We start from the raw sequence: 14,137 nt of genomic DNA, 5'->3' as shown, positions 1-14,137 counted from the left end.
TGACCAAAAGCTTGGTCAAAGAGGTAGGTTTTAAGGAGAGAGGCAGAGGGGTTTAGGGAGGGAATTCCAGAGCTTAGGGCCTAGGGAGCTGAAGACACGGCCACCAATGGTGGAGTGATTAAAATCTGGGACGCACAAGAGGTCAGAATTGGAGGAGTGCAGAGACCTCGAAGGGTTGTATGGCTGGAGGAGGTTACTTAGCTAGGGAGGGGGTAGGCCATGGAGAGAATTTTAAATCGAGGCGTTGCCAGACCAGCAGCCAATGTAGGTCAGCGGCTCAAGGGTGATGGGTGAACGGGACTAGGTGCGAGCTAGGATATTGGCAGCAGAGTTTTGGATGAGCTCAAGTTTACGGAGATTGTATCAGATCCAATATCAGATTGGTTGAAAGGATGATGTTCTCTGGGTCTGATTCATCAAAGTTCTGCAATGCAATAGTCAAAGAAACAATGGTCTTTCCTGCAATTCTGTAGTACTGCACCACAGTAGAACAGAAACAGACGCCATGCATGTGGTGCACGTGAAAGGTCCAACTGCACTTTTGGAAGAGGATCAGGAAGTTCTTCTGGTGTTTTAGGACAACAATTCTCTCTTCAGCCAAACTACCAAAGAAAAAAAAAATCAAGATTTACTGATAATTGATCTCTCAAACAGCTGCCATTCTATGCCACTAATGGCTACCATGTTCACTTACATAACAGTCCAAAAGGCAATTCAGTGCGTGAAGCACTCGAGATGTTTCAATGAAGGGATAAAACACGTTTTACTACAATGCTACAGCATGGTAGATTCAAAACTTTTAATAACATAGATGAATCAAAGCAGAGTGAAAACCTTGACATGACTTAATGTATTTGAGGATTCATGTCAGGAGAGGAAAAGAGACAACCAATATTAAGAATCTGGTGATGAAAATTAACACAACATACTTTAATGGAGAGAATCTTACTAAGCATGAAACAGTAGAACCAACATTTACATCATAGCAACATTCAGTCATAACTGAACAGCAGGGGGGCATTCGGCCCAGCGAGTCCATGCCGGCTCTCTGTAGAACAATCCAGTCAGTCCCATTCCCCCGCTCTATCCCTGTAGCCCTGCGAGTTTATTTCCCTCAAGTGCCTATCCAGTCTCCCCTTGAAAACAGTCATCAAAATAAACATACAACTAACATGTACATCACACCAGCATTAAGAACTCAAAACAAATATGCCTCTAGACAAAAAGTATTATTCCTGCCAGTGTCTTTAGCATTATTCCACATTTAATTCAGAGCTTATAACAGTGAACAGTTGCTGCCATTAAACATTTTGTACAGACTTCCTTCCCATCTTACAGATTACAGTATATACTTATCTTACCGTTGCACACATTTGTGAAACATTTCAAAGCTGATTTTCTAAATAAAAATGAGAAATATGGTCCTATTTCAGGATTTCTGACCATGCCACCACAGGAGGATCTTGTGTAAGGCCCATGCTCTCACATGCTTCGGTGAAGGTGTTGATGATGGTTTGGAGTTCGACCTCCGAGTGAGCGCAGACGCAAGCGTCGTCTGCATACTGTAATTAGACGACAGTTGAATAGTTTCCTGTTTGTTCTGTAAATTAGCTCCACTCCAGCGGGGAGCTTACTGTCGACAACGAAGTCCAACACCGCCTTCAGTGTGCCAGTGCAGCCTTCGGTCGCCTGAGGAAGGGTGTGTTTGAAGACCAGGACCTCAAACCCGGCACTAAGCTCATGGTCTACAGAGCAGCAGTGATACCTGCCCTGCTGTATGCCTCAGAGACATGGACCATGTACAGCAGGCACCTCAAAGCACTGCCACCAACGCTGCCTCCACAAGATCTGCCAATGGATTTGCAGGATAGGTGCACCAACGTCAGTGTTCTTGCTCAGGCCAACATCCCCAGCATCGAATACGATAGCAAAATACTGCAGATGCTGGAAATCCGAAATAACAACAGAAATTCCTTTTATTGTCTCTTTTACTTCTTTTGTTCGATCGCAGCCTTGCCTTCGATCTATTTTCTTTTCTTCCCAGTTTTGAAGAAGGGTTTCGACCCGAAACGTCAACTCAAATTTCTGTCCACGGATGTTGCCTGACCTGCTGAGTTTTTCCAGCAATTTCTGTTGTTATTCCCCAGCATCGAAGCTTTGACCACGCTCAATCAGTTCCGATGGACGGGTCACATTGCCCGATACGAGACTCCCAAAACAAGCGCTCTACTCGGAACTCCGACGCGGCAAGAGAGCCCCAGGTGGGCAGAAGAAACGCTTCAATGACACCCTCAAAGCCTCCTTGAAAAAGTGCAACATCCCCACCGACACCTGGGAATCCCTGGCCCAAGACTGCACAAAGTGGAGGAGAAGCATCCGGGAAGGCGCCGAACACCTCGAGTCTCTTCGCCGGGAGCAAGCAGAAGCCAAGCGCAGGCAGCGCAATGAGCACACGTCAATCCAAGCACCCCACCCATCCGCCCCTTCAACCACCGTCTGCCCCACCTGTGACAGAGACTTTAGGTCCCGCATTAGACTCAATCACCTGAGAACTCATTTTTAATGTGGAAGCAAGTCATCCTCGGCTCCGAGGGACTGCCTAAGGAGAAGATTAGATAGGAGCAGACTAGGAAAGACTACAAACAATTCAAAAATGGGTTTAGAATGCATGTACGTAAACGCACAAAGTGTGGTGAATAAAGTTGGTGAGCTACAAGCACAATTAGCTGTGTGGCAATATGATGTGGCAAAAACAGAAACATGGCTTAAAAACAGTGAGGACTGAGCACATAATATTCAAGGGTACAAGGTGTTCAGAAAAGTTAGGGAAGGAAAAAAGGGAGGTGGGGTGCCAGTGCAGATTAAGGAAGACATTGTACTGTTGGAAAGGGAGGATGTTCTTTAGACAACAAGGACAGAATCCATTTGGTTAGAGTTGAGGAGCAAAAAGGGTATGATCACGCTATTGGGGGTATTCTATAGGCCTCCAAATAGTGAGAGGGAGGTAGAGGAGCAAATCTGCAGGGAAATCGCAGAGATATGCAAGAGCTCTAAATCTTATGATACGATGATCACTCATACTCAAGTGTTCTCCCACAAACACTTGGTCAACCTGGCCCACCTCATTCCCCAGCACCAGATCCTAGAGCTATAGAGTGGTGATATTGGGGACTTTAATTACCCAAATATCAATTGGGATAATGCTAGGATAAAGGGAAAGGAGGGGAAGGAATTTCTGAAATGTGTTCAGGAGAATTTCTTGACCAGTATGTTCTTGGCCCAACTAGGAAAGAGGCATTGCTGGATCTGGTGCTGGGGAATGAGCTGGGCCAGGTCAGCCAAGTGTCTGTGGGAGAACACTTGGGTACGAGTGATCATCGTATCATGAGATTTAGATTAGCAATGGAGAGGAGCAAGGAACAATCTAGAGTGGAACTTCTAAACTGGAATAAGGTTAACTGCAGTGGGATGTGAAATGATCTAGCCAGGGTAAATTGGAACCAAAGACAGACAAGAAAAACTAACGGAATAATGGGTGATCTTTAAGAAGGGGATGTTCCATGTACAGGCTGGGTACATTCCAACAAGAGGGAAGGGTAAGGGAACCAAAGCAAGGGCCTCCTTGGATGATGAGGGAGGTAGAGAAGATAAACGAAACAAAAAAGAGAGGGTGTATGATGCATGTCAGGTGAATTCTTCAAGGGAGAACCAGGCCAAATACAACCAGACCAAATACAATCAGTTGAGAGGGGAAGTGAAGATGAAAATAAGATTGGCAGAGAGAGGCTATGAGAGTAGAATGGCCGTCAACATAAAAGGGAACCCAAAATTCTTCTACCGGCATGTAAACAGTAAGTGGGTAATAAGAGGCGGGGTGGGGCTATTAGGGACAAAGGTGATATATACTTAGAGGCGCAGGGCAAGGCCAGAATACTCAATGAGTACTTTGTATCGGTGTTTACTAAGGAGGTGGATGCTGACAAAATATCGGTAGAAGTGGAAAAGGTAGAAGCAATGGAAGGGGTAAAAATTAAGATAGGATGTACTAGAAAGGCTGGGTATGCTTAGAGTGGACAAGTCGCCTGGTCCAGATGACTTGCATCCCAGGTTGCAAAGGGAATTGGGGGAGGAAATAGCAGAAGGGCTTGCCATAATTTTCCAATCTTCCCTAGATGCAGGGGAGGTGCCAGAGGATTGGAAAGTGGCAAATGTGACACCATTGTTCAAGAAAGGATGCAAGGACAGTTCTAGTAACTACAGGCTGGTCAGTTTAACATCAGTGGTGGGTATAGTTTTAGAAACAATAATCAAGGAAAAAATTAATGGGCACTTGGAGAGGTTTAAGCTAACTAAGGAGAGCCAACATGGATTTGTAAAAGGCAGATCATGTTTGACTAATCTAATTGAATATTTTGATGAAGTAACAGGGAGGATCGATGAAGGGAATGCAATGGATGTTGTCGACATGGATTTTAGGAAGGCGTTTGATAAAGAACCACAGAACGCTGGTTAACAAAATTGAGGCTCATGGAATAGGTGGGTCAGTGGCAGCTTGGATAAGGAATTGGCTTAAGGATAGAAAACTGCGAGTTGTAGTAAATGGCTGTTTTTCAGACGGGGGATGGTAGACAGAAATGGGCAGACAAGTGGCCGATGGAATTTAATACAGAGAAGTGTGAGGTGATGCATTTTGGCAGAAGGAACAGGGAGAGGCAATATACACTTAATGGCACAGTTTGAAAGAGTGCGCAGGGACAGAGGGACCTGGGAGTTACTGTGCATAGGTCAAGGTGGCAGGACATATTGAGAGAGTGGTTAGAAAAGTTGATGGGATCTTGGGCTTCATAAATAGTGGTATTGAGTGCAAATGTAGAAAAGTTATGCTGAACCTTTATAAAGCACTGGTTAGGCCACAACTGGAGTATTACGTCCCGTTCTGGTCACCACACTTTAGGAAGCATGTGAAGGCCCCATGAAAGGGTGCAGAGGAGATTTACCAGAATGGTTCCGGGGATGGGGGATCTTACCTACAAAGACAGGTTGGAGAAGCTGGATTTGTTTTCATTAGAGCAAAGGAGGTTGAGGGGTGATTTGATAGAGGTGTACAAGATTATGACAGGTTTGGATAGGCTAGACAGGGAAAGGCTGTTCCCACTAGTTGATGGTACAAGGACTAGGGGACACAGATTTAAGGCTTTGGGCAAGAGATACAGGGGGGAATGTGAGGAAAAAGTTTTTTACGTAGCGAGTGGTGAGGACCTGGAGCTCGCTGCTGATGAAAGGGGTGGAAGCGGAGACACTCAATGTTATCAAGGGGAGACTGGATAGGCACTCCAGGGAAATAAACATGCAGGGCTATGGGGATAGAGCAGGGGAATGGGACTGACTGAATTGCTCTAGAGGGCTGGTATGGACTCGATGGGCCGATTGGCCTCCTTCTGTGCCGTTATGACTATGACTAATATACTCTTGAGAGAAGGGGTAATCAGTTTGGGAGGCCAACCAGGAGTACATTGTTACCTCTAGACTTGACTATTCCAAAGACATGGATGAGATGAGGCAAGGGTGGAGTCGAGCGACAGCTGGAAATAGGTGGCCTTAGTTATGGTGTGGATATGTGGTCGGAAGCTCAATTCAGGGTCAAATATGACACCAAGGTTGCGATCAGTGTGGTTCAGCCTCAGACAGATGTCAGAGAGGGGAATGGAGTCAGTTGCTAGGGAACGGAGTTTGTGGCAGGGACCAAAAACCAATGGCTTCGGTCTTCCCAATATTTAATTGGAGAAAATTTCTGCTCATCCAGTACTGAATGTCGGACAAGCAGTCTGACAATTTAGAGACCATGGAGGGGTCGAGAGAAGTGGTGGTGAGGTAGAGCTGGGTGTCGTCAGCGTACATGTGGAAACTGATGCTGTGTTTTTGGATGATTTGGCCAAGGGGCAGCATGTAGATGAGAAATAGGAGGGGGCCCAAGGATAGATCGTTGGGGGGCACCAGAGGTAATAATGCGGGATCGGGAAGAGAAGCCACTGCAGGTGATTCTCTGGCTACGATTAGATAGATAAAAATGGAACCAGGCGAGTGCAGTCCCACCCAGCTGGAAGATGGTGGAGAGGCGTTGGAGGAGGAGGATAGTGTGTCAAAGGCTGCAGACAAGTCAAGAGAACAAGGAGGGATAGTTTACCTTTGTCACAGTCACAAAGGATGTCATTTGTGACTTTGATCAGAGCCATTTCGGTACTGTGGCAGGGGCGGAAACCTGATTGAAGGGATTCAAACATGGAGTTGCGGGTAAGATGGGCACGGATTTAGGGGGCGACAATACGTTCAAGGAATTTGGAGCGGAAAGGGAGGTTGGAGTGTGAAGGAATAAGCCATATAACCTATTCATAAAAATACACTACCTTTTGAAAGAATTCTGGCCTTATTAAAACATGAGAAACTGGGTTTGGAAATCTAGAAACCGAACGATGAAAAAGCTGTGAAAGCATTCTGGCTATAGAGAGAAGATAGTTGTTGACACTGAATCAATAACCTTATTGAAACAGAAGGTTAAAGGCTCCGGTAGGCTGAACCTTTTGGAATGAGACAATGGTTCACCCTGGACAAGGTGTTCTAATTTACACTTCATAAAGAAGCACATAAAAGAAACATCTGCCTTCGTAAAAATGACATCAAGTAAAACACACCTGCCGTAACACCATTTTTAATGTAAACTTAGAACACCTAGAGAAGAGACATCATTCTGTAATGCTACCAGCTGAGGTGACTAAGAATTGCAGGGGTCAGCAGAAAAATGACTAGCGATAATTAGCTTACATCAGCAGAAAACCTTAAAGGAAATACCACTGGAAAAGGGTATAAATATTGAACTCTCAAATGGGATAGTAGACTCGTTTTAAAGTGGCAAAGTGATTCTCAGCTTCAGAGGCGGCTCTGTAAGTCTCCAACTCTTTATACCTCAGGGATCAAAGGTATTTGATTTTGGTGGATATCCTGAATTGAACTTCAAGAACTGTAAAACTGTAGCAAGTTAAGATTTGAGAGTAAGGTACTCTGATAATAGCTTTCTCTTTTTGGAACTGTTAATGTTGCGATTGACTCACCAACTGTAAATTACATGTCGGTTCCTTAATAAATCTATATTTTTTTTTAGAATTGTCTCAAGGCTTCTGTATCAAACTCGCGAACTCAATTTCTGTACACTCTGGTGAGGAGTTGCAGAATTCTGGGGGAGTTTTCTGGACCTCATAATATCCGGAATGTTACAGTCTAGCTAAACTTATTAAAAGTGCTATCTGGAGGACAGTATCATTTTCAGGTTGTTCCTTTCCTTTAGAGAGAGATAGTCCGGACCTTTAGACCCAATTAAGCGTCCTTAGGATTCAGCTACCTCAAACTTTAGTTGAAAGTGAATGTCTGAGGAATACGCCTGATCCGGGTAAAGGGGCTAGGACTAGTAATTATCCCTTCAGGAGATGGGGCAGTAGTTTGCAAGGACTGGAGGGGGGGGGGGATGTCAAGTGGTGTTCTTTTTTGAGAGGGGTGGGGACGGCAGATTTGAGGGAGAGGGGGGACAGTACCCGAGGAGAGGGAACCGTTAACAATGTCAGCTAACATGAGAGCCAGAAAAGAAAGTTGGGTGGTCAGTAGTTTGGTGGGAATAGGGTCGAGGGAGCAGGAAGTGGGTCTCATGGACAAGATGAGCGCAGAGAGGTCATGAGGGGAGGTCGGAGCGAAACTGGAGAAAGTGTGTTCAGGGCTAAGGCAGGGGGGGGGGGAACCTTAGAGGAAGTTTGGCCCGGTAGGCTAGGGGAAGGAAGGGAAGTGGCAGAGGCAGCTGAACGGATGGTCTCAATCTTAGAGACAAAGAAGTCCATGAGCTCCTCACACTTGTTGTCGGAGGTAAGGGTGGAGGAGACAGGGAAGAGGGTTTAACAAGATGGCTAGCAGTAGAGAATAGAAGCTGGGTTTATCTTTGCATTTCAGAATGAATCTGGAACAGTGAGCAGTATCCTAACTTCATCCACCCACCTTGGCTCCATATCCCTTAATACCATTGGCTAGCAATCAGTCTCAGATTTAAAATCTACTGCTTTTTGTGGCACACTTCTACCACACTCTGCATAAACAAGCATTTCCTAACTTCTTTCCTGAATGGCCTGGCTCTGATTTTAAGTTGCTGTCCCTTTGTCCTAGGCTCTCCCTCCAGTGGAAAAAGTTTCTCTCTTTCTACCCTATCAATTCCTTTAAAAATCCTTAAAGCCTCAATCAAATCACCCCTTAACCTTCTATATTACAGGGAATTTAAGCCTAGTTTGTAATCTTGCCTCATAATTTAACCCTTGGAGCCCTGGTAACAATCTGGTGACTCTGCACTGCACTCCTTCCAAGGCCAATATATCATAAGATGTGGTGCGCAGAACCGTACACAGTACTCCCGATGTGGTCTAACCAGGGCTTTGTATAGCTGTAGCTAAACTCCACCCTCTCCTCCTCTCCCCCCCCCCCCCCACCCATTATATTCTAGCTCTTCAGTTATAAAAGCTAACATTCCATTAGACATTTTGGTTATTTTTGTAACCGACCACTACATTTTAGTGATCCCTGAACATGAATCGCTAAATTTCTTTGGACCTCCACTGTACCTAACTTTTCAGTTAAAAAAAACTCCATTCTATCCTTCTTTGGACCTCACATTTACCTGCGTTGAAATCCATCTGCCACAGTTTGGCCGATTCACTTACTGTCAATATCTCTTTGTAATTTTATGCTACAATCTACACTACTTTTTATACCACCAATCTTTGTGCCATTGGCAAAATTGGATATATGGCTCTCTGTTGAGTTATCCAAGTCATTATTAAATATAGCAACTAGTTGATGCCCCAGCACAGATCCTTCTGGACCACTAGTCACTTCCTTCCAATTCGAATACATAACCATTATTCCTACTCAGTCTTGTACCGCCTAACCGGGTCAATAATTTGCCTTCAATTCATTAGCTTTAATTTTAGCCAATAGTCTCTTATGTGGAACTTTATCGAATGCCTACTGGAAGTCCATCTAAACTACATCCATAGACATTCCCAGTCTACTACTTCAGTTATTTCCTCAAAAAATTCAATTAGGTTTGCTAGACATGACCTAACCGTTACAAATCCATGTTGGCTCTCTCAATCAGTTCAAATTTCTCTTAAGTGCTCAGTCACTCTGTCCTTAATAATAGATTCCAATAACTTCCTCACAACAGATGTGAATAATCAGAATATAGAAGGCAGGTCAATCGGCCAGCCAACTAGATCTGGCAAGAAAAGCTGGCCCAGGAATAGGAAATGCACTCCTCTCAAGCACACTTGATCAGAAATCAGAATACTGACCAAGAAAAGTTAAGTGAACCCGCTAAAAAGATAGTTTGGTGTATTTAAAAAAAATATTTTTCTTGTTTTCGAAAAGGGTCCCGTCGTAAATTGAATGTTCACTTGCTGTCTTGTAAAATAAAGCAGCTTAACAATTATTGTCTCAAATGTTTCTGTCCACACCTACAGAAAGGTTGGAGAAGCGCATGTGAAGGCATGTGCAAATCAGTCACAGCAGTTAATTTAGTGAAACACTAGGTTTCCACAATCCAATAACATAAATGTAAGGATTATTGAAGTCCAATATACAGGAGATTATTGTCAGTTGAATTACATTTCAAACAACTTGGCTATCTTTTGTGGGAAACAAATCAGTTAAAAAAGTACTGTAGCTTGGTATGAACTGGCTGTTCTCAGGTTTTGATCTAGGAGTTTCTATTTATTTGGAAGGTTGTAGTCCATACAAGTCTGTAGAGAAAGATTTACATAAATTGCTATTAAATATGTATGTTAGTATTTGATGAAGTACAGCTGTAATGAAATACTTATTAGTTTGTTCAAATAGTTGTTGATATTTCAAAAAGTTGCCTTAGCTGCAAAGTGGATTTAGAGACAGTCTGTGAAATCAGACCTATAAAAGAATTCTGTAAATAAGTTTGCTATTTTGTGGTCAATTGCTCACCATTGGCAGTCATGTCTGAAATGACTATTGCATTGTTCCGCAATTAGATTTACACTGCATTCTAACTAGATTAAAGTGGTGCTTGTTATATAGGTTACACATTTTCATCACCAGCTGATATTACTAGACTTCAAACAATACTCGTTTCCAATTAAATAAGGCATAGGCGATATATGATAATCAAGCCCTCTAAGCTGCTTGCTTTCACTTCTAAATAGGGAACATCTGCTGTTTCTTTCAGCAATGATTCATTGTTTCATCTAAAGGGAGTTAACTGAATTAATATCTACTTTCGACATAATCCACACCCAGATTGTTCTAATAATTAGATTTTTTTCCCACCTTTAAAGGCTGAAAACAGTTTGCTGAAACCAGGCTATTAGCCTAATGCAGAATATAAACATTTCACTAAAAACCCCACACCCTTCCCCAGCAGTATTTTGACAGCATTTTATGCAGCTGGGTAATTGGTGTTATTATGTTGTCTTTGTCCCAACAGCTGAGCTTCCAATTTCCTCAGGCTTCACTTTAGGTGATGCCAGGAGGGCAATGTGCAAACCCTTTCTATGGAAAAAATTGCAACTTCGACTGAGATTTTCAGTTACAACACTATAGATACCTAGTTGGAGATATATTGCCAATACCAAGGTCATCTATTGTATCGCAGCATGATAACTATTCAGAATAATTCTGAAATGTTTACACAGCATCAAAATGATAGGGTTACCATTCTGTACTATTTCAGAAGCAGAATACCCTCCGAGAAGATGACAAAGATAAAAGGTTGGCTACCTAAATTATATGTACCCAGATGGAGAATTGTCAGTGGAAATAAAGCCTGCAGTTTAAGTACAGCAGACATAAGTTTCATAAAAGTTGTCTTTGTTCTAAACAATTTCAAATCATTACAAAACCTACATTTAGACATCTGGTCGACAAATTATGAACAACTACGTTTATTAGTCAAATTGGTTTTGATGGATATATGGGACATAATTCAACATAAAAATAAATCCTGATAATAGTGACAAATCCCGATATTTTTCAGTCACTTTAGGCAAGCAAACACAGCTCAGCAGCATGTAAATCTATACATTTTCAGTCGCTTCTGATAAAAATAATTCTAATGACATTGCACCTCTAATTAGATTGCACAATTTAATGACTCAGTCGCATGATTATAATAATCCAGTAGTTAAAGAACTAAAAAAACAAAGAAATGAATCAACTAAAATTATGGAGTTAACCAATTAAATACAACTGCAATCAGTAATGGGTTGCTGGAGCAGCACCAATAAGGGGCAAGATTTGGGTTCACACCAATGAGTTCAGACTCAGAACCTGAGATAATCTGGCTAACTACTTCTCCACAAAAAACACAGAATAAATTTTTTTTTAAAGGGGGCGGGGGAGTAGAAAACACCTTCATTCGGTTGTCTGCATTTCCAGTAGCCAGTTTCAGAGAGGTATTGGATATGATTACCTGCCCTTTCAATCTGGTGCATTGTGTAAGAAGATTCAATTAGAGAAAACAAATATTTTAAAATGAACAATTATTATGAAAAGCAGCCCATAATTGCGCTATAGATTTCTCACCGTAAAAATCATGGTAATATTTTGTGTCATTTATAGATGAAAAGGAGTTCAAACTATTTGTGGAAAATGTACTTTCATGTGAATTGCAGTTTAGGCTGTAACTTGTTTTACAGTCCCTGCGTAACTTTTAGAGTCCCTGAAATTAGACTCAAATTACAAAACAAAGAGTCTCAATTATAACATACTAGCTGGAGTGCCCGGCGGTGCCGAGGGTTTTTTGAGGGCATGTTGTTATGAAAAAAGTAGAAATAATTTTTATATATATAAATGAGCTTGTCTGTCTGTCTGTGTGGGAAGGAGAGAGAGGGAAAGAGAGAGAGCGACGGGGGGGGAGAAGAGAGAGACGGGGGGGGGAAGAGAGCGATGGGGGGAGAAAAGGAGAGAGAGAGTCTGACTGCTGGATTTATTTTGGGATTAGCCTGGAGAGGAGGGGGGGGGGGGGAAGGAGCGCCTCAGGCCTGGCCCGATGGACCCCTGCGAAGGAAGGAAGGCGGCAAGCTCTCCCTCCCTCTCCCTCACTCTTTCCCTCCCTCACCCTCTCTCTCCCTGCCTCCCTCCCTCCTCTTCCCAGTCTCTCCCTGCTTTCCTCTCTGTCTCTCCCTCCCTAGCGCCTCAGGCCCGGACACTGAGCCGAGCCCCGCCCCAGGACCGGGCCGAGGGAGGGAAAGGCCGAGTCCCCGGCCCATGGCCGCAAATGGAGCCGAGGCCCGGGACCGGGCCGAGGGGGGGGGAAAGCCCGAGTCCCCGGCCGCAAACGGAGCGGAGGACCGGGCCGAGGGGGGGAAAGCCCGAGTCCCCAGCTGGGGCCTCCAGCTCCACAAGGTGGGGAGACCTTCCCTGGAAGACAAATGAGTTCCCCAAGTACAATTTAAAACTGAATTAATTTGTTCTTTTCCTTAGTTCCCTGTATTAAAGTTCAGGTTTTTAAGCACCCCATAGCTAAGAAGACAACTGCACTACATGATCTGGCATTAAGCCATATAGAACAGGAAGGTGGCAGCTGTTAAAATGTGAATAAAAGTAAAAGCTGAGGTAAAGATGGCCGAATTAACAGCAGTTTGAAAGATTAGGCCCCGCCCCCACACACCATGAAACGCCCCCCGTGACGCAGCGCGCTCCCCCCGTAGGATTGGTCAACCTTCACATCACTCAATGCTAATGAGCAGATTTCCCCCGTATGATTGGCAAACCGCTAATGAGCGGAATTTTGAACGTTTTTTGTCTACTGTCCGAACAATTTTTGTCTGACCAAAAAGTAAATATGCCTAGGACACCCTCCTAATCATAACCTTTCTTTTGATATAACATATGTGTAGGTACGCTCTATAACTTGAGTGATGCCCAGACAGACAGACAGAGACACCACTATCCTTTTTTTTATATATATATATCTATCTATCTAGATATCTAGATATATATAGATGTAAACAACATTTAGTTAAACTTTTGATTTATTCATGAAGTACAGGATCCATTTTAAGTATTCATAAAATACAAACTTCAGTAATACTGCCTTTAGGAAGTAGAACCGTCTTTCATACTGATACATCTTGGCGTATGGAGAATGCAGATACTGAAATGTTTTTTGACTAAGAGTTACAGTAACTATTTTGCACCAAAAATTTAGTTTGCAAGTTATGAGATCAACAGTTTTCAAACTCTATTTCTCTCATTCTATTATATAATATTCAAAAGAAACCACTTGAAAGCGGTTATCTTTTGAGAAGAGCATTTTGGACACCCATTTTGTCCTGGTTATAGGAGGATTTTCACACCAAATTTAAGCACCTAATGTAGAGCAGGTTATCAGATAATTTGATATATACTCTATTAGGAAAACCTCTATTGGGGTGATCAGGTACTGCACAGTAACTGAACAACTAAAATAATCAGTATTTTGCACGACAACTCCCTCTAGCTGTATGTTGCAAATGCACCATGTTTTTTTCACTCTCTCCAGTAACACTAAACCATCTAGTTAAAAGTACTCACAGTACTTGAATACAAATAGCAATGCCAAACAAGCAGGCATCTTGGGATATAAACAGTTTAATCAGTGCACTGGAGCACATCCTCTATCATGTCTGACTACTAAAATTAGACCTTCCTCAGCTATTCAGGTCATTTTGAGGATATTACAACCAGTATACTATTTGGAGGATTGTAAACAATTAAATGTTTTCGGTCATCAGTTTCCCAATAGATCCAAATCTTTCAGAATCAAGATTGCAATGTTCATTAGTTGTTCTGCCTGAAACCATAGAATTTTCTGCAAACTTGGAGATGTTGCTTTTTATATCCTTATCTAACAGGGATGTTAAACTCCTGTGGCATTCAAATTGTACTTTTCCCATTTATGGATACCCTTTGAGCCAATTTTCCATCTAGCACGCTCTGAGGTATATTCTATTACTCCTGATATCAACCATCAGTCTCTTAAAATGCAACCATCAAATGTTTTTTCAATATGCAAATAACATGCACTGCATTGATCCTGTCC

General features: G+C 42.8%; 1 protein-coding gene across 2 annotated transcripts in view; it reads right to left on the bottom strand.

Moving 5' to 3' along the window:
* iqsec1b (IQ motif and Sec7 domain ArfGEF 1b) overlaps window positions 1-14,137 on the bottom strand; it is a 627,464-nt gene that overhangs the window by 232,729 nt on the left and 380,598 nt on the right. The window lies entirely within an intron of this gene.

This window comes from Somniosus microcephalus, chromosome 11, assembly GCF_052327205.1.
Source record: "Somniosus microcephalus isolate GS21.2 chromosome 11, FLI_Smic_1.0, whole genome shotgun sequence".
NCBI classification, from domain to species: domain Eukaryota; kingdom Metazoa; phylum Chordata; class Chondrichthyes; order Squaliformes; family Somniosidae; genus Somniosus; species Somniosus microcephalus.
Note: the sequence above shows the minus strand (reverse complement) of the source record. Positions and strands in the feature narration are given on the sequence as shown.